The following is a 21,884-nucleotide window of genomic DNA, read 5'->3' on the forward strand; positions in this document are numbered from 1 at the left end:
AAACACAAGTGGTTTCAACAGCTTACAACTACGAGCTACTATTCCCTTTTCTCCAGACAGGCAAAGGTGGCAAAGCTATATTTTTAACTTCTAAAATGGATGTGTTGTTTTTTTCGCATGCAGAGAAACTGATCCCTTTACATAAATCCATTTTGAGAGCGCATCCAGCACTTACACCTTGTGAAAAGTGCCGGCAGCTTGAGTAATAGCTTGGCACATCTTTCTTATGACACAGAACAGGCGTTATAAAAGCTACTTGATAGGTATGGTAATTGCTGCCAGCCCAAAGACTTGAAGACGCCAGCCTTGATTCTTTAGGAGGTGTAGAGATAAATAAGCCTCTTTTAATGAGAATCTAACTCACGCTGAGCTTATACACTCGTGCTCACGCAACGCAACTCATCCCCTGTAGGGATTACACCTTGTGTAGTTCTTCAGTTAAACACCGCCATTCATCTCCAGATGTGTCTGTGATGCAAGTGACAGAGGTTGTATCATTGCTTGTGTTACACACCACACTGGGACTGATTACTTATGACTCATCTGATTGCCCTACACACATGTGACCCAAATGACCCCATGTTCAGATTTGTGTTTGTGTTAATTTAATAGGATATAATATCAGAATTTGCTCATATGCTGTGTGCTGTTGCTATTTTTCTTAAACAACAAGTCATAAATGAGTGTAATCAATATTTTTTTATGACTATCTTGTATCATGTCATATCTTAAAGTCACATCTTCATTCTTATTAGGGATGCACCGATACTGATACTTGATCGGATATCGGGCCGATACCGACTCAAATAGCTGGATCGGATATCGGCGACAATGGGGCCGATCCATTCGACTCAATTTTATTTTTATATACTATATACATTATATACTGTCATTTTAATTGTTGTTGAAGTTTTGACCAATTTGTTGATGCATTAAAATGTTTCCACTTGATTTGTAATTCCTACTAATTCTGAAGATCTCTTACCAAGTTGCTGGTGAACGACCCACCATCCCAATAATAAAGAACGATTAAAATCTTTTATATCTATGCAATCATTGATCACATTTTGTTTTACAAAGTTAGGAAAGCAATGTTTAAATCAAGCCCGATGTTGCCTCACACATAAAAGAATGATCCCAGCCACTTCCACACAGTGAGTTATACAGCTTATTAATAAAATACCAATATCTGATCGGTATTATTTGCTATCGGCCGATACCCAAAGCCCAGGTATCGTTATCGGTATTGGGACTGAAATAAGTCAGATCGGTGCATCCCTTATTCTTATTCTCATTTATTTGTCATTAGCTATTGTTTGTGTTTTCCTTAAATCATCTACAGTATCTCCTTGACTGTATTTCTCAACTCTTGGAGGACATAATAACCATAAAAATTTGATTTAACAGATAGAGTCATTGACTAAAACTACTGCCGAGAAACTATTAAATGACCATCAGTTTCAGAGGGTTCACAGAGACAATATAACGGACAGTCAGCAGAGATTGTGCTTGCACATAATAAGACTCGCTGAGCAGAGCCATAAGACAGTTGGCTGCCTGATGATGACTGACAACTACAGATCAAAGATATACACTAGACTGCACTAACCACAGAAACACGGGTGCTGTAATAGACAAACACACGCAGCATATTGAGTCAATATGCTCATTTTGCAGATTCTCTATTGCATCAGATACTCCTTCACTGCTGCCATTTACAGAAAATCAAAGATGCCCGAGGCCGACTGGGCTTAAGAGATGACAAAAGAGCACGCAGATGTTCAAATTTGGAAACAAAGTAAGTGGAATAACGCAGCGAGTATCACTTACTAAATGACAAAGAAAGGGAGAGGCAGAGAGAGACAGAAGAGGAAAAAAAAGAGTACGAGAGGGAGAGAGGAAGATCCAGCAGCATTGGCTTGAGTGATCATTTGTGTCTCATCCTTTACCCCGATGGCACAGGACTCAATCAAATCCTCCTCATTCTTGACCGTGCATTAGCTTAGCAAGCAGGGACCTTGTTTCACTCCCTCAATTAAATGCCCACCAGCACATAATTAACGACTGTTTTGTCCACAGATCAATAAAGGGCCTGTTCATTAAAAGTCCCTTTTGCTTCCTCAAAGATCCCCTCGCGTAGTTCAGTATTGCATCTGAGGAGGTGGCAGCGCCTGGCAGAATTTCCATTCCGGTTTCATGTCTGTCGGCTTTTCTATTTTTTCCTTTTTTTTCTTTTTTCAGCTGCTGCAAGATAGAGAAGGAAGTCAAAAAAGGACTGAAAGCGTTCAGAATGTGAGGAAACCTTTTGAAACAGAGAGAAAAGACGTATGGGAACTTATTAGTTGGAATGTAAGAATCACAGCAGCGTGGCTGTTTATCTCGCAGAGGCACATTATTACAGTACAGTAATAGGGAGGAAACAACAATGTACCGCAAGACAAGCTAAAAAGAAAGGCTGCTTATTGAAGAAACAACATTCTGGACCTATTCTTGTATATGTATGGTTGAAGGAGAAATGTAGCACTAGTTTGAAGGGCAGCTTCTTCATATCTCAGCCTCATATACCCAGCCCTGTAATCAGTCACAATCAACGTCAACATCAACTCCACAGCCCACAACCACGGTCAGTGTTTACAGATGCAAAAACAAAAGCCCTGTCTGATACTTCTTAAAAGACAAAAGATCAATAAACGCAACAGGAGCTGGATTTAACATGGAGCACGCCTGACTGCCAGCCACCTGCCATAGCTAACGCACTGAATGATTAGACCAGCGGTTGCTTCAATCTCACACACACACACACACACACACAGTTTGCCCAATGCAATAAGAAGTGTGCACTATGATGTTGCCTCTCACCTCTCCCATCTGCCATGAAATCACAGCATCTCTGGAGATGGATAACAGGGTTTGAACAAACAGCAGTCTCATACTCGGTTGTGTTTTTATTGTGTTTATGGGATTAGCCATCCGAAGCAGTATCTTTGAATTACAGTATAAATTCATCTAGTTCTTTGGCAGCATTGTAGCTAGAAAAAGGTTTCAGCATTAATATCTACGGTGGTAACCATGTTACTTCTATAGTTCTGCTTCGTGGCTTTTTCTTTGTAACTTTATTGATGTTTAATTTCAGCCTCACAATGACAACGGTCCAGAGGGATTTAATGATAGTGGAATGGCCAGCTAGCCTTCACAAAGGACATATGGCACAAGGTATTTATCTGTACATGCTTTTATGCTGTTTAGGCCAGCCTGCAGTTTCCATATGTGACCTTTATATTAGATATTATCTTGTGCTGTATGTGGTATTTGTAAAAAAATTCCATCTTTAACCACTACCGACCAAGTCAGTTCTCTGTTGAAAAAGACCTAATCCACCTCAAAAGACTTGAATAGATATATTAAATTCATATTGTATGCAATGACAATGTTTCGCTTGGTGGAGCTGTTGACTGTAACAGTTTTGTACAGCTGATGATAAAGATTTGTTCCTGAATATGAAGTATAATGAGTTACTTGCCCTTTCGTGAGTAAATACACTGTAGTGTACAATAATAGCAATGTACATGTGGTCCTGAACTGAACATATGTCACTTCCTATTAAATTGTATAACGCATGGTAGCATGTCTCTGCTGATTCAACAGTATTCTGCAATTATGTTGTAAAATGTACCTCTAACAAGTCTCCACAATCCTGTGTCTGTGTTGTTTTTTTAATAATGGGAATATCTTAGACATTTTTTAACTAAGGCTGTCAAAGTTAACGCACTAATAAAGTGATAACGCAAATTTGTTTTAACGCAACTCATTTCTTTAACACATTGACGCAACTTGCAATTGTGTAGCGTGAAGATGCTAGTATCATATAAAACTAGAAAACGTAAGGAATCCATTGATACCAACCATGTCATACTAGCTTGTCAGGAAGGAGGCTAAATAACGTTACAAACTTACGCTACATTTTGAAGAGAAAAAACTGATATGGCCATCTTCAAAGGGGTCCCTTGACCTCTGACCTCAAGATATGTGAATGAAAATGGGTTCTTTGGGTACCCACGAGTCTCCCCTTTACAGACATGCCCACTTTATAATAATCACATGCAGTTTGGGGCAAGTCATAGTCAAGTCAGCACACTGACACACTGACAGCTGTTGTTGTCTGTTGGGTTTGAGTTTGCCATGTTATGATTTGAACATATTTTGTTATGCTAAATGCAGTACCTGTGAGGGTTTCTGGACAATATTTGTCATTGTTTTGTGTTAATTGAATTCCAATAATAAATGTATACATACATTTGCAAAAAGCAAGCATATCTGCCCACTCCCATGTTGATAAGAGTATTAAATAGTTGACAAAACTCCCTTTAAGGGACATTAACAAAAACATGTGATTAATCGCGATTAACTATGGACAATCATGCGCTTAATTGCGATTAAATATTTGTAATCGTTTGACAGCCCTATTTTGAACATTTGAAAATGCATTTTGTCAGTGATGTGAATTGGATACATGCAGCAATTATTTTTCAAGTAAGTGCAGTAGTTGATGGAAGTTGATGTCCAAAAATGATGTAATGTTAATAAATCCTTTAAAAATCTAAATTGGAATCCACACTACTTGTTTCTTGGCCCATGGCTGGACTCCCCACCAAATGTGTTTTAAAATCTGTTCTCTAGTTTTTCAAATATCGTACAAACTACCAGCAGGCAGACGAAAAGTGCTTGTAACATAACCTCCTTGGCAGAGGTAATGAAAAAATGGCTAAATTAAACTGGCAACCGTTTTTCATAAGACACTCTGTTCCTTAAATATTTCCTTCATCTGTTTGTATGCGAGGACCCAATTTTTCAGAGCTAATTTAGAATCATTCCACCCTTGGTCAGTCTTGCTGTAGATGGATTCCCTTGTGTAACATCTGGCGGTCTCTAGGCAGCGTGCATCCCTCTATTCACTCCCTTGCTCATAAGCTGGTGTAAAATTGCCCCTTTGAATCTCCTCCACAGCGGATTCCTCATTTAGTGAGGCAGCTGTTCCCCGCGCACAGTCAGAAGCTTTCTTTATTTTGTGTAATATCCTAAACACAGCCACATAAGTTCTCTCTGTCTGTGTCTTTTGACTGATGAATGTGGCAGAACGGCTCTGAATTCCCCAGCTCCCAACGCTATGATGTGTGCCAGTCTCCTGGATTATGAGACATATGGAGGCATGCAAGTACACAAGCATGAGCAAATGAACTCAGAGAGTCTAACACACTGTTGTACACACAGTTACAGAAACAGCATGCACAGTGTAAACACACTGTAGGGAGAAACCAATATAGACGGACACACACAGTCGTACTGTAAATATCCACACAGGTTTTTAAAGCTTGCACATTACACAATTTACTGAACTAAACTGTGAGAATTTGAGATTTGGAAAAGCCTCTGAAAACCCTCCAACTCAGACATGCAGACTTAACAGTCATATTTTCATTTAAGAAGTTAATCCAAATCTTTGCTTGTTAAACCACTGGGGCTGCAGCAACATACTGCAAAGAGCATTTCCTATCTCCCATCATTCCAGTGCCCCAAAGCAAAACTGTTCCTATGGGCTACATATACTATATATATATATATACAAACTCATTGCTCGATGGTAACAGTACTAATTAAAATAAAAAGGTAGAATGAAAAACAAGTAGTCCAACGGCTGAATCATTGCACACAAGAAAACTGCAACTACAGTAAAACAACCACATCTGTAGAGTTGGGAAAAAATAACAAAAATAGATATAGCATAAGACTGTGTGATTAAAGCAGTGCTGGAATGTAACTAAGGACATTTACTCAAGCACTGTACTTGAGTACAAATTGTATGTATACTTGTACTTTCCATTTTATGCTACTTTATACTTCTACTTCACTACATCTAAGAGGCAAATATTCCACTATTTATTCCACTACATATAACATCTTTTAAAGATTTAGTTACTACTAGTTACTTAGTTTATTTGTAGTTTGTATCAATATATAACACAGCAGTATACCGTATAAGATAATTAAAATGAGCTCAACCTTTATAAGCTGCAATATAAAATGACATAACACAATGAATACTTTTACTTTTGGTGCTTTAGGTATATTTTGATGCTAATAGGCTATTTTTGTGCTTGTAACATAGTATTTGTACACTGTGGTATTGCTACTTTTACTCAAGTAAAAGACCTGAATACTTCTTCCACTACTGGATAAAAAGAGAGGGACTACAGTAAAGCAGCATGTCAGACCACATGGTATGATCTACTGATGACTGTTATCTGGCCGGTGAACCAGATCATAAAGGTCACTGTTGTTGGTGTTATTGTTCAAGTTATTGCCAAAGCATTAGTTTGTGTACGTGTGTGTGCAGAGGGCTGTGTTGTTGTCGAATGTACCAGTTTCTCCGTGTGTGCAGTAAGTCTGGTTTTGATCAGTGCTGAAGGATTTAAAGCTGGTAATACCTTATCCTGGCTTGGTACCAGTGACATACTTTTCACTAGTCTACCTCTTTGAACTGCACATCCTCTGTGGGGTGAAAAAAAAACTGAAACAAATCACATGTAGCATCCTCTTTTTGTATTTCTCTGGATACAGCTTTGAAGTCTATACTGTAGCGGATGTTTTTATGATGACAAATGTTGTTGCTGAACCTTTTATAAACACATGAAACGTATTTTCCAAATGTTACATTTCACATCCCTGATATAGGTATTAATCTTTTGGGAATTTTGGTAGCAAATGCATGCAGAATAGCATGGGAATAGATAAAATGGTACATTTTAGTTAGATAGTTCAACTTTTTGGGAACTGTGTTTATCGATGCTACAGGAAGGAGATGTAAAGACTGAAAGCAGTGGGAAACAAGGAAAAATAAAAGTTGTTGCCCTGGCTGCCTGCAACCTCACTGTGACGACAAGACAACAAGAAATAGTCCGGTGTGTTACTTCCCGTAAAACCACAACTTGTCATTTTGAACCAGAGACGATTTAATCACCTCAAGTGCCGATGTGTCCCAGCAGCAGCCTTGTGCCCTGTCGAAGTGTCCTCGAGCCTGACACTGAACCCCGACTGCACCTGCTCTCTCATCACTCTCCAACGGCAGCATCAGACTAAAATGTTAATGTGTATGTCAAGTGGAAGTATCAAACGCTTCAAGTTGTGGTAAATGAGGACTGTGGTGTTAAATGTTCCCTGCGATAACCTATCGCCACATTAAAGTCCTGAATCGAACATAAAACACACATCACATGAACATAAAGTAATATATACTTAAGTAGGGATAGCACTTTTTTTCAAACCGAGTACAAGTAGTTAAATTTGGGTACTTGGTGATACCATTGTACCGATATGAGTACTTAATAATACCATTACAGTTCTAACAATGACTTTGAAAACATGTTTTTTTTTCATTAGATGTTCCTCACTTTCTAACTGTAACAAATTAAATACATAGCATGATGCTGTGGCTGACATTTTAACATTCCTCTTTGTATTTTCCTGATGCAAACAGGCATAGTTTGCAGAAGGGATGTTAATAATTAACTGTTTGAATGTTAAAAATAAAAAAAGGCTGAGCAAAACTCAGAGTGGCTTGTCAATCATAGGTGAATAGCTGGTCCTCTTTAAAAGGTCAGCCCACCTTAAGTGCACCGGAGGCGGAGTGATTGCTAACTTCGGTGCTCACCCCCTTCACTTTAATGAGCAGGTGGCAAGCAAGACACAAGAACTAGGACATCATTTATTCACTGACAAATAAACTGTACACACACTGCACTACTACGTTCACAGCTATAACGTTATTGCTAAATTCATACTCATCATCACACACACACTCTCTCTCTCTCTCAACCGGACATGTTGTGCAGGGCTTACAATACACTGGCGGAAACCCTGACAAGGAATGCCAGGCAGACAAACAGCTGACAACCTCACAGCTAAAACTGATGCGGTGGAGACTAAACTGGCTGCATGCATCCACGACAATGTATGCAACATCGTGACTGCTAACTCTCCCGGACGGGCGGACTCAGTTTGCTTGTTTGTGCATCAGGTTATCGTCGCAGCTGCAGCCCTGCATGCAAGGCACCAATATCGTCTGTTAACGTCACGTTGCTGTAAAGTGGTATCGGGTGCGACTGTGCCCGATATCTGATACTGGTATCGGTGCGTCCCTATACTAAAGTTAATTAGAAAAAAAATATTAAAAGAACAATACTCATTAAGAAGTACACATATAATGAAGGGCTCTGTTTGAAAACCAGGTCTCTGGGAAAACAACAAATTTTGCAATGTAGTCACCTGTTGTGGATACACTGATGAAAACGAACAGAAATACCTTCATTAAGATGTGTAGCGTCCTTCGACACCTTAATCAAATGCAGAGAACATTACCTTAATGAGTTAAGACTTTAGCTCAGAGAGCATGATTCGCTCATAAGGCTAGGACTAATTCCCGCAGGACATCTACAGGCTGTTTTGGATTCTTACAGGGCATCTATGGACTATGCACACACACGCACACACACACACACACATGCAAGGACAGCAGTAGCACAACATCTCCCCCGGATGTATCAGATTATACAATGCAGTACATTCAATTACATCTTATGGCAGATGGTGTAAACAAAATCAAACACACGTAATCTCGAAGATTGGATCCTTCAGTTAGATATTAACCCTGATATCCAAAGACCTGACACAGGACAAGACGTATTAAGACGAGGAGCGGCCTGTGAGGGCTCTAAGACGACTGACTCAGCAGTTTTCTGATGTGGGGGTAATCCAGAGCAACGGGAATACACATACCGTAGTGAAACACAAATGAGGACAGAATATTGAGTTAATCACACATGGATTGGAAACACTGTCTCGCTCCCTATCTCCCTCTCTATTTAATCGACTCGGCTTTAACCAACTGACTTATTTTATTATGGTAATCAAGTGTTGATTACCCCAAATGTAATGCAGCTGATGTGTTGTGCATACGAATATGTGAATGGAATAGATTGATTAGTAATAATGGATCGCATTAATGTATTTATTCGGCAGGAGATTGTGTTGCGATTATACTTGGCTATGGTGTTAATACTGTACTGCGTCTTCTGTGCTTTGCAGAGGAATTATTTTCTTTATTGGGCCTAGCTTTCTCAGTCCAGACCTGTAATTTTATGGCCTGTCAGCCAATTACTGTATGAAATACTGGAATAAAAGTGTTATGACTGTCATCAACATTAATCGAACAGCTTGACAAAAAAATCATACAGCTTTTATTTTTATTTTTACAAAGTGCAGGATTATTTTATCCAGGCCAGCACATGCATGAAAGTAGATAATAGCTTGGCAAATTGAACAATCTGATGGTCAGCTTACTAATGGTTGTCTTAGCACTTTTTAAAAATGATTAAAATGGAGAAGCTAGACCTTGTTACCTCGTAGCCCACGGTATATGCAAATAACAGACTCACCATCCTGTAGCCAGATGACCTTGCTGCCACTCTGTGCGAATGATGGCTTTCAGGTCCTTCAGGTTGTCTTTACTGTGCCATCCAAAATTAGTCTCTCTCCAGCTCTCTGGCTCCTCCGCTCCGACTTCTGAAAAATAAAACAGACCCCGGAGTGAACTTCATTGTTTTCTTTTTTTTTTCGAGTTTAAATGAATAAATTCCCCTGTTAGATTTCTAATGGGAGGGTTAGGGGGCGGGTGGGGAGGTGGAAACAGGGAGGGAGAGAAAGAGGGGGGGGAGGCAATTTGCTAATGGAACACAGAGAAAAATGGTGTGGATCTATCTCAGTAAAGGATGAAAGAAGAGGCTAAAAAAAAAAATAACCTCGGTCTGTCTGGAGAGAGCGAGAGTGAGCTATAGGGCAGGAGGTAAAGTGGTTTTAAAAAACACCATCATTAACTGTCATCTTCATCTCAGGTGCAAGGCGAGAGAGAGAGCGAGGGTTGGGAGAGGGAAGGAGAGGAGGGAGGGAGAAGAGGATGTACTATATTTGCCCAGGAGATCATTCAATAGCGTACAATCTTCATTTAATTACCTGCTTTACATCTCCAAACCACCTCCTCCCCCCCACTGCCCTCCTCCTCCCTTACAACGATTGGAACCTGCAGAGGTCCGTGGAGACTGCGATGCAGCTACTTAGCTACGTTAATTAAAGTCCAACTTGAGTCTAATCACACAAACTTTGTCCTGACGATGGCATTACAAAAAAAAGCTATCTCCTGAAACCCAGTTGCCCTGTAACTGTGCGTCCAGATTACAAGCCACGGGCTCTGTCAGCAAAATGAAGCTCCGGGATTTAGGCCTCTTAATTCAGTGGAACATTATTTAAAATCTCTCTCTGCTGGCTGCAATGGAGGTCATTCGAACTGTGTAGATGTTTGGCTGACCGAAATGCGAGCGCAAACATAATTTCAAGACTTCTTAAGGCACGCACATTCATTCTGTGGAGTAAATGTTGCAGATGTAACACTTCTAGGGGACATATGCCAATGAGGGCAAACTGTGCAGAATAGATGATAACCGTATTTGGTAGATTTTCAGATATTACAAATACATTCATTACCTCGGCCAAGGAGGTTGTGTTTTCGGTTTGTCTGTTTGTCAGCAGGATTACGAAAAAAACAACTCGCCCAATTATCATAAAAGTTGGTGGAAGGGTGTAACATGGGCCAAGGAGGAACCCATTATATTTTGGGAGGGGATCCAAATCACGAGGCGGATACACGCATTATTTTTCACTTATGGAAACAGCCTTGGCGAAGGTCTGCGCTCTCCGACTGCCCTTCTAGTTTCCAATGTTTTTGTCTAGCCATTAAACGATCCATTAAAGTTTTTAAGAGAGCTCTGAGGTTCCTGTGCCACATCTGAAATTTGTCAAAACTTTTGGCAACATTTTTCAACTAAATCTGTTTCATGCTCATTTTCTGAGGTTCATACTTTTTTTTTGTTTCTACTAGAACTTGTTTTCATGCTGTAATGTTCAAAAACCCTTTATTTTCCTCATACTGTCTGCCTGAATATGCCTGTTTTTACCCTCTGTCTGAAATGCTCCGTTTTAGTGCATTTCAACGGAAATGCAACAGAATTGCATTGCTATAGGCAACAGCTTGGGTCCATGTTTACTTCCTGTCAGCTGATGTCCTTCACATACACTGCAACCGGAAATATGGTGACTTCAAATGAAACTCGTGAGCTTGTGTTTACAACTTGGGAAATCGTGCACACGATATGCTTGGCGTTCAAGTGGTTAAGCCGTGAGAGCACTGCTGCTAAGCAACGGCAATATTAATGTTACTGTCGGCGTCTAGAAGCCACAGTGGCTATCAATTTAGCAAACTAGTAAGTAAGTAAAGGCATAATGCAAGAGTAAAAAGATGAGGCCATTGGGGATATAATTTTCCTTAGATCTATTGTTAAATTACAAAGAAAAACAATATACGACTAAAATTACAATATATTAACTTATTATGCACTGAAAAATTAACTACCATGGCCTCCACCATTTCTGACAACGTCAACAAACACGTCACAAGTCGTGAAATCTGAACTTTCAGAAACTTTCCACTTACGAGTTTCATGAATACCACAAGAGGGGGGCGTTTACACAGTAAACACGACCCCATTCGAAGGCACCAATAAACTGGGACACATTTACAATGTTTGAACTGTGAAATGGTCTAAATATTGTAGATTTGTGACATCACAAATGAACAGAAATCCTGACAGCTTGTTTCAAAGACAGTTTCTGAATACGGGCTGTGTGTATTTCTCTGTGGATTGAGCGTTTTGATACTTTCACATTATTTATATAGCACCTTCTCTCTCTCTCTCTCTCTCTCTCTATATATATATATATATATTATAATAACCTGCTATATATATATATATATATATATAGCAGGTTATTATAAATATATAATAATAAAATAATAATAATATATATATAATAACCTGCTTTATAAAAAGTATAAAAGATGAAAATCTCACTTTTTACAATATGGGACCTTTAAATTGCAATGCAATCACAAGAGGCTGACACAATATAACACCATGTAGAATCTACTCCAGCCCAATATAGCCTGGCAATAAATGCTAACTTTGTGAATAATATTACATTTCTGTTGAGGCAGTATCAGAGATATGGTGATTCTACAGTTCTGCTACAGTGTGCTCTTAAATGGTCTGTTGTTTATGAGGTTGTTTAATCAAATTGTGTTCTTTTGTAAGGGGCACCTTATTATGCATTAAGAAAACACACAAGCTGCAGAGACTCTGCATGCACCAAAAAGCAGTGACCCAGTACCACTGCTGTTTACACCGCCATTAAAGACTACTGTAGGCAATATCACACGCCTGGTTAACCGAGTCTTTCTAATAGCCTGCCATGTTATCTGAGGATACAGGTGATTTTGATCAAGCGGCTAAGTGGCTCTGGTCGATAAGAAACAGCTTACAGTCTAACAGGCACCAACAGACCACATTTAACTTATAATGACATGATCAAGTGAGCGCGAGTGGACACACTCATAAAACACAAGTACATGACGAAGCATATTTTCTCTGCTGTAACTGTTTGTACATTTAAGACTGCGATACTGAAGAGAAACTGTATTTAAATAGGAGATGATAATGGCACTTCTAACATCTGTTGGTAAGTCAATAAACAAATTAAGATAACATGAAAAATCAATTAGATAAAGGTTACTTGGATCTCCAAGGAGTAGGAGTGTGTCTCTTCTCTTACCCTTCTTGGCTCACATTCGTGATGAAAACACTTGTGTGACACAAAATAACGTTTGATGCACTAAATGTTTAAACTTGTAAGCGGGGTTTGCGTGGGACGTGGAGTTTAAACATTTAAGCATGATGAAAAGTCAAACTGTTTGTAGTGGAAAACAAAAGGAGGCTTCTAGAGATTATTGCTGAGCGGTTGCACAGGGCCTTGCAGAGGTGCTGAAGCTCTGAGCTTATCTTGATCAAACACCAACACGGTGCGGATTCCTCACTGGGCCTGCAATGGTTTCATTGTTTTTTTTTATCTTTTTTATTTCCTTCCCCTCAATCTTTTTTCCCTCTCATTGCTTTCGCTTGTTGCTGTGTTGCTGGAGTGCCTTTCATCATCTCAGAGCATTTTAAGGTATCATTTACCTGTCCCCACAGTGGCAATTTGCGATAGTTTTGTCCCCGACACAGCAGCCGCTATGTCAATGTGATACCTTCAATACTCTGGTGGTGATATTTGTCTTTTATTCAGCAATTTATTTTTTTATTCACATGGTTGTACTGTCATTTTAAAACACCTCATTTTTTAGGACGATTCAGTAAATTACACATACATTTAGATTGTGCACATCTTTGTCGCTGGACTTATTGACTTACGCTTATTTCATAGAGGTGTATTTATACATTAACCACAACCGCTATATGCCTAACCCTAATCCTTACCCCAAAGCTTAACTTAAGCATAATTCTTTCCTTACCCAAAAGCAATTGTCAATATTTTGTGGCTTACCTTGTGGAGACTGGCTTTATGTTCTGTGATGGGAAGTGAGTCCCCACAATGTGACTGTGTGCAGAGCTTATAGTCCCCACCAAGGGAATAATACAACACATAAACACACACACCAGGGTTTTTGGTTAGATATCGACTTGCTCAGAGGTCATTTTTTACTTGCCACTATACAAAATGCTTTATTTATTAGTGGTTATTGAGTAACAAACAACCCTAAAGTTACTTGTCATATTTGATCCACATTGCTCTCAAACTTGAAACAAACTTTGCAATACACAGTTGGAGTTTCACCTACGTCCTCTAACGCAGTGGTTCCTAAACTAGGGGGCGCACCACCTAAGGAGGGCCTGGAGTTATAAAAGGCAGATAAATAAAACATGGGCTGAGAAACATGACAGTATTTGGTGGAAGTTAGAGAATACGCCTTTATGATAACACGATCAAGGGAAGGAAAAGGTTCTCTTAGCTGCTCTGGGTTATTCTTATCTGTGTATGGCGCCAGACTGAAGGGAAGCCCTGTTAAATTGGTCTATCCGATACAGTGAGGCTGAAGACTGAAAATGTTTAGAGTTGATATTTAAGTCTCATGGGCGAGGCAAGTCTCACAGAATAGGTAAGGGAGATGAAGTCACAGAACAACTACAAAGCCATGCTACATTTCCGCACATTTCAACGACAATGAATTTTGACAAAGACTATAACTGACTGGAGAAACATCTAAAAAAGGAAACTTTAAGGGGCGGCACAGGACTATAAAGTATTTCAGCTATTATTCTATGTTACGGCTGAGGTTTGAGGGAATGCTTCATTGCTACACTTCATAAATTCCCATGCCTCCTCACGCCTGTAAAGCATCTGTAGAGTCTCTGATTTGACCATCAAAGATTAAGAGTAAGGAAGTCTGGATGTATGTTGAGTTTAACCACAATTAATGTACTGTATAAGTTCTGTAAGGTTTTATTCAAGCGGCAACTTTCAGTGCTGAGAAATGAAGCCGACGTGGAAGTGCCAAAATCTGCAATTCTTTGAATGGCTACCTGGAAATAAACATGTTTACAGCCTGGTACAGAAAACGGTTTTGGTCTCAATAGCTAATTTCTTGGTTCCACTATACAGGGGGTTGTATTTTTATATAACTCACTCGTTTAAATTATATTAAAGCTTAAAGTTAGGCAAAAAAGTGGCTATGTGGCCTGGGCAGTTTATCATCTGCTGCTGATCATGTTGAGCTTTGCTGAGCAACCAAAGTTACCAAAGAATTACCCACGGGACTAGTCAGGTGACAGAAACCTCAGCTACACTCAAATGAAATCATTGTTTCCTCAAGCCAATTAATAACATGTGCTTTGCTTGAAAATATATTTACGGAGGTGATAAAAGGGACAGCGCTAGTGTCTATGTGAAAAGTTACTGTAAGAAAAAGTATGTCTCTCTGTAGTATGAGAAAGAGTTTTAGGCTTTCCTTCAAATACATTTGGAAAACAAGAAATTGCTCTATGGTCCGAGGGGATTGTGAGTTAAAAACAAAGATGGGGCAGCAGAGGAAAACATGTTGGCCAGCACAAATACATTTTAAAGAAATGGTTTTGAATGTAGTTTCACAACTCCCTTAAAAAAAATGCCTTTCAGTTTTCCGAACGGGGCATTTCTACTTCTGTTAAAAACCAACCATGCGGATTGTGATTTCACATTATCAGTAAAACCTTTTAAAATAGGAGGGCCAAACACAAACATGATCTTTCACATCATACATCCTTATCCCCCCTCCCCCCCTTGGGTCTTTTTGCTTTCGTTGAATTAATCATATAACGCCCCCCTGAGAGCACGGGACATGGTCCTCTGTGAAGCAGCCAACACAAATCCCATGCAGCCTCTCCACCTCCCAGCACTTTTTTGCTGCATACTGTGGCTCTGAGGGAGTTTTACACCAATTCCCAGGAGGAAGGAGTCTATTTATACAGGATCCTAAAACAGGGTATAGTCATAACCACCAACCCACCCCTTCTCTCACATCACCCCCCCCCCACTCACGGCAGCAGCTTTAGGTGACAGTGCTGACACACCGCCACATGATAGTCCAATCTAATCTTTTAATCGCTCCAATAACTTCATGTCTCCGGGTGAGTTGGGGCAAGCTAGCGGTGGGGATGGGATATATCGTCTGCAGAGATATGATATGATCCTTGAACACATAACAAAAAAAAAAAAAAACACACACAGACTCACATGCAGACTTATACACACTGTCCCGCTCCACCCCACCCTCAGAGTACTATGGCGAAGCCTCATGTATCTGTGGGTATTAACAGATCAGCGCAGAGCAGCAGCCACCCTGCTTTAAAGTCTTTTCCTGAGGTAGTGCTCTAGAAGCCTGCTGCAGAGGAGGATAAACGCGCAGCAATCCCCCAGGCCCAGCGCCTCCTCAGCTCCACTCAGCTCTCTCTTTGCTGCCCCCTCCTTCTCCTCCATTCCTCGCTTATCCCCACTTTCCTTCCATCCCTCATTATTTCTATCCCCCTTCTTTTCCTCGGCATCTCATGCTTTTTGTCCCGCTATCTGTCCCCCTCCTTCCCTCTGGCCATTCATATAATTCTCCTTTCTGTGCCTCCTTATTCTGCTCCCCTCCCATTTTGTGTCCGTCCCTTTCTCCATCTTTTACCCTCATCTCGCCGTCTTTCTCTAGACTTCAGTAATGAACGAGCCTCGCGGCCCATCTTTGCCAGTTAGAGAGTAAGGAACCGATGGTTACGCGTTGTAACCTTAGTTCGATGAACACGGGATGAGCTCCATAATGGGACTCTTAAGCTTCGGCCACTCGTCTTATAGGCTGTGGTTACACTTGTCTTTTCAATGCAACATTTGTCATTCAATCATGCCAGGGACGCATTGACTGTCAAGTCTGTAAGCTCCGAGATCATATTTCCAAGATTGGATTTTGCTTACATTGCGGGATCCGATCAAACAGATCCAATGCCGATGTGAACTGGCTCGCAGCGAGTTCAGATCTCACTGAGGTTTGTGCATAATGTGGGCACAATCAGACAATTTATCAAACATGGATCTCGCATCATCTTCCCACCACTTGGGAGTTCCTCTCCTGAGCGAGAGCAAAGGAGGAAGAGAGGAGTAAAAAAGGGGCCGGTGCAGAGGGGAGTTACTGCTGATGAAAACCCAACATTTCCTGATTTTGTTGCTTCAAAATAAAAGCTTTTAAATAACAAAATAACAGGGGACTTTTATTGTGAAAAAAATTATAGGATAATGTGTTTATCACAGAATTAATTTAATTATAATTTCTTCAATAAGAACAAGTAACCTCTAATACTGCAGGGAGGAAGAGCAAAAATAACAGGGGACTTTTATTGTGAAGAATTTATTGGTAATTCAATGTGTTTATCCAGTTTTTTACAGCTGTTTCGTTGGCCAGGAAATATATCCAATCGCTACCAGATCAGGCAGGTCTCATTGAAGTGTCGAGCGTGGACGCACATATGCAGAGTTTTGATCTGGTGCATCTGATCACAAATGTCGCATTGAAAAGACAAGTCTAACCGCGGCCTTAGTGTCTTCATGTCCCAAAAGGCCATGCTCTCCTGATTCCTCATCCAGTTCAGTCACACTGACACACATTACATTGTTATGGTACCATTTACTTTTTTCTCAGTTTGAAGAATCAGTTTAAAACTACAAAATGTGAAGCTGCTCCCAGTGATCTTACTAAATTACCGTAGAGACTGGCTTGCTTTAATCATGGTTAGAATTGTTTTCATTATTCTGAAAAGAAACAATTATTAAAGACACAGAAAATTTCCATCGTGTAGGTTTTCTTTAAAACAACAAAACAGAGGGGTCTCTGAAGAGTTTATACTCTCAAACAATGCATGCTGGGAAGTATGTTAATATGCTGATCATGTTTCTTTAGTTGCTAATGAGTTGTGTGAACTCACAGCAGTACATTTATTCAACTCACCATTTCAAGTCAAGACTTCAAGTCAAAACAACTCCCGTTTATGAGCTCTGAAGTGGTCTAAAAATAAAAAAAAACTGGAAATTTCAAGCTAATTTAACTTCAGATTAATAAAAACGTGTTTGCGTTAATGAGAAATTACAATTTGATTTTATCAAATTCCTGTATGATGTTTTACATTGTAGGGGTTTTGCTTTTGCCATGTCCACTATGACATGACTTTCTGATTGGCCAGTAAAGCTGCTTTGAATCGAGCCATTACTGTACGTCAAGCGTGACCGAATTTAATTGGAATAGTAAACTATAACAAGAATGCTTCTGACCAAACTCAACTATTGGTGTATGAAAATAACATGCAGCTAACATCATGTTGTGAATTGTCAGAAGGGGATGTGACATTATGTGAAATGCATCAGATTTTCTGTTTGTAGAAATGTTGGATTCAGGAAATTGACAGTTTCCACATTCTCTGTGTTATTTTATTGTCAGGTCGGTCCCCGGGGGCATCATAGAGATTCTATAATCCAAAGACACTGAGAGACGACTGCAGTCAATACATTGCATTGGCACCCCGCCAAGACATGCAGACAGAATGAGTTCATTACATGTACTTTTTTTTTATTTTTTAAAAAGGAAAAAGAAAAAAAAAATCTACCTGAAGCAAGTGTACTGTGTCGGAATAAACAAAAGCTATAATATATTCATATGTTCGTTGTAAGAGTAAAATATTGTTATGTTATTCATGAAACAACAAAAAAAAACTGTGATAAGAGTGAGGGGGTAATCCTTGTTTTAAGACTAGACAGAGAGAGATGGTTAAATGAAGTGACACACACATATAGAGGCAAACATCTTGCCATTCAAGTCGACAGAATGACAGATGAGCATGCAGACGGACTGACAGGAGGACCAGGGAGGGGTAAGTAGGCTGAATCCAAATTAAGCTGATCAGAGCTCACTGTGAGTTAATCTAGTTATGTGGATAAAGGACTTCCCTATGGCTAAAAACACAGCAACAACATGACTCAGTGAGTCTGTGTGGTGCGTGTATGTGTGCAAATGTGGGAGAAAGAGGGCATGTGTGGCATGTGTTGTCTGTTTCCCGGTGTGCAATATTTGTATCTGTTTAACCATATTTAAATATACACACAAACACATGAGCCTCGAAAGCTTTCTTAACAATGAACGCTTGCAATCTGCTCCACTCGCACACACTTTCAAACAGAAGTCGAGTTCAACAAGTGCCTCAAAAGGCCAGAGCTGTATTGATTTGTTAGGCGAAACTATGCTAATGACAGACAGGCTGTCAAATCTGACAAGCCTCAAAGAGGCGTCATTGAGGTATTTTGCTTCTGGGTTTAAGTCTGAACAATGGGCCTCATGCAGGAAGCGATATAAGAAAAATGTTCTTCTTATTTTTGTTCGCATGCAAGATTTGTTCTTTTTTTGTTAGTATCCATTGATTTATGGGATTCACCAATGTTTTCTTATTTTTGATCTTCTCTTAGGTAAGAGAACATTTAACAAGTGGTCGAGAGCACTCTTACCAATAAGAAAAAACTAGGGCTGTCAATTGAATAACATATTTAATCGCGTTTAATTGCATATTAATCGCACACTTTTTATCTGTTCAAAATATACCTTAAAGGGAGATTTGTCTTTTCTTAATTTTATTTCAATTTTGAATGTTGAAGTTGTTTTCTCTAGTGTACTTAATGTCCATAAGCTCAACTACTTCAAAAATTGGTTTATAAACTATTGTAATTAGGAACTGTAAATTGAAAACAACCTTGAAAAAAGGGAAAAAATAAAGTATAAAAAAAATAAATTGAGGGAGATTTGTCTTGTATTTAATACTCTTATCAACATGGGAGTGGACAAATATGCTGCTTAATGCAAATGTATGTGTATATTTATTATTGGAAATCAATTAACAACACACAACAATGACAAATGTTGTCCAGAAACCCTCACAGATACTGCATTTAGCATAAAAAATATGCTCAAATCATAACTTGGCAAACTCAAGCTCAACAGGCAACAACAGCTGTCAGCGTGCTGAATTGACTTGTCTCAAATCTGCTTGTGATTATCATAAAATGGGCATGTCTGTAAAGGGGAGACTCGTGATAGAACCCATTTTAAGGTCGATGGACCTCTGTAAAATGGCCATGCCAGTTTATTCTCGCCTAAATTTAGTGTATGTTTGGAGCGTTATTTATCTTCCTATACGCGACGAGCTAGTAAAAACGCAAGTTGCGTTAATGCGTTTAAGAAATTAGTGGCGTTAAAACAAATTTGCATTAATGCGTTATCTCGGGACAGTGTGTGGACAGTAAAAACAAGATGTTTTTTGTAGGGCTCCTTGTCCAATGCAAGGAAACATTTTTAAAAAATGCATGTATATCACATTTAGATTATTATATGTTTTAAAGTAATCATAATGACTGGATTATTAAATGTATAGGTTAAAGAAACACTATTGGTCCATTGATCCCAATTAAAACCCATTTGATGATATTGCGTGTGTTCAGCTTCTGAATGGCTTACATCCTGCTCTTAAATGCTTTATTTTCCTGTAACACCAGTACTGACGCTCTGGAAAATCACGTACATTGTTTAAGTATATTTAACAATACCTCAATTTCACTACTGCACATGGCACAACCGCTGCCCTTATATAGAGTTTAGGCGGCGTTAGCTTTGCTAATAATAAATATATCATATAAATGATCAGCCACACGCCTCCAATTTATGATTAAGTGTGATTCATCATTCAGCACACGTTAGTAAGAGCAGATTTAGATTATTAAGAACATCTGGAGTTGACTTCTGTTATTTGTTTCTCTTAACAGACATTTAAGAGAAATATAAGAGAAATGTATGAGAATGTTGCTGCATGAGACCCATTGTGTGCATTGTGTTAGTGAGAGCATTGTGTGTCTTTGACTGTGTCTGCTGGCAACATGTAGGCACTATGTGTGGGGGAAGGGGGGGGGGGGCGGGGGGGGGGGTGCAAAAGTGCGAGTGTGGTCGGGCAAGTGGAATTTTTGAAGAGCGAATAACACTAAATGAATCGACATTGGAAGCTTTCGAGACTCACGAGGGTTCATGAGCATCCCCTCTCATGTGTATACCACTTCAAACAGCGGTTAGAAAGCAAAACAAATATCCAAGTCAATCAGTCACCTTTTTCTTCATCCCTCTCATCCAGCAATCTTCGCCGAAAGACATCAAGGGTAAATGATTGCAGGGGTGGCTATCAACCACAAGAATTTCAGTAATACCGATGCATTTGATGAAATTAGGTCTCAAAGAAGAAAAAGATTGAGAAAAAATGAATACAAATTCAATCAGCTCTGTGTACACCGCCTGCATATCAAAGAGAATGAGGAGAGGGGAGGGGCTGATGCAGAAGGCCAAGAGATTTAAGTTTGAAATAAGCTTCAACTTCAAACAACTCCTGATTTTCATTAAATACTTTCAACACACTGTTGAGCTTAAGTATGCACGCAATGAAAAGGCATTATTTACAACTGAGAAAAGCATGGGAGAGCTCTACAGTGAGTCAAAAAGACAGAGACAGAGCAAGGGCAATTTCTCTTGCCTTTCTCCGTTGGCACAGGGCTCTCCTGTGCAGAGCCGAGAAATAAAACATGGGCTGAGAAACATGACAGTATTCACTGGAAGTGAGAGAATACGCCTTTATGATAACACGATCAAGGGAAGGAAAAGGTTCTCTTAGCCGCTCTGGGTTATTCTTATCTGTGTATGGCGCCAGACTGGAGGGAAGCCCTGTTAAATTGGTCTATCCGATACAGTGAGGCTGAAGACTGAAAATGTTTAGAGTTGATATTTAAGTCTCATGGGCGAGGCAAGTCTCACAGAATAGGTAAGAGAGATGCAGCCAAAGAACAACTACAAAGCCATGCTACTTTTTCACACATTTCAACGCCAGTGAATTCAGACAAAGACTAAAACTGACTGGAGAAACATCTAAAAAACAAAACTTTAAGGGGCTGCACAGGACTGTAAAGTATTTTACTTCTTTTTATATGTTACAGCTGAGGTTTGAGGGAATGCTTCATTACTTCACTTTACAAATTTCCGTGCCTCTGCATGCCTGTTAAGCATCTATAGAGTCCCTGATTTGACTAACAAAGATGAAGAGTAAGGGTCTCTGGATGCATGTTTTAATACAAGTGTTTAAACAAAATGAATGGACTATATAAGTTCTAGAATGTTTTATTCCATACACTTTCACACTAACAATCTATTTGTGCTTTCAAATGGGGTCGTGTTTACCGGTTCCACGAGAAGAGTCCATATGAACGCCTCTTGTGCTATTCACAACCTCGTAAGTGGGAAGTTTCTGAAA

General features: G+C 39.5%; 1 protein-coding gene across 3 annotated transcripts in view; it reads right to left on the reverse strand.

Annotated features, from left to right (window-relative positions):
* Positions 1–21,884, reverse strand: part of cdh22 (cadherin 22) — a 191,188-nt gene that overhangs the window by 130,826 nt on the left and 38,478 nt on the right. For all 3 annotated transcript variants that reach the window (XM_074641992.1, XM_074642011.1, XM_074642002.1), the window contains one exon: positions 9,489–9,615. The gene's annotated coding sequence lies outside the window, so the exon portion shown is untranslated. The remainder of the gene's footprint in view (positions 1–9,488; positions 9,616–21,884) is intronic.

This window comes from Sebastes fasciatus, chromosome 1 (assembly GCF_043250625.1).
Source record: "Sebastes fasciatus isolate fSebFas1 chromosome 1, fSebFas1.pri, whole genome shotgun sequence".
NCBI classification, from domain to species: domain Eukaryota; kingdom Metazoa; phylum Chordata; class Actinopteri; order Perciformes; family Sebastidae; genus Sebastes; species Sebastes fasciatus.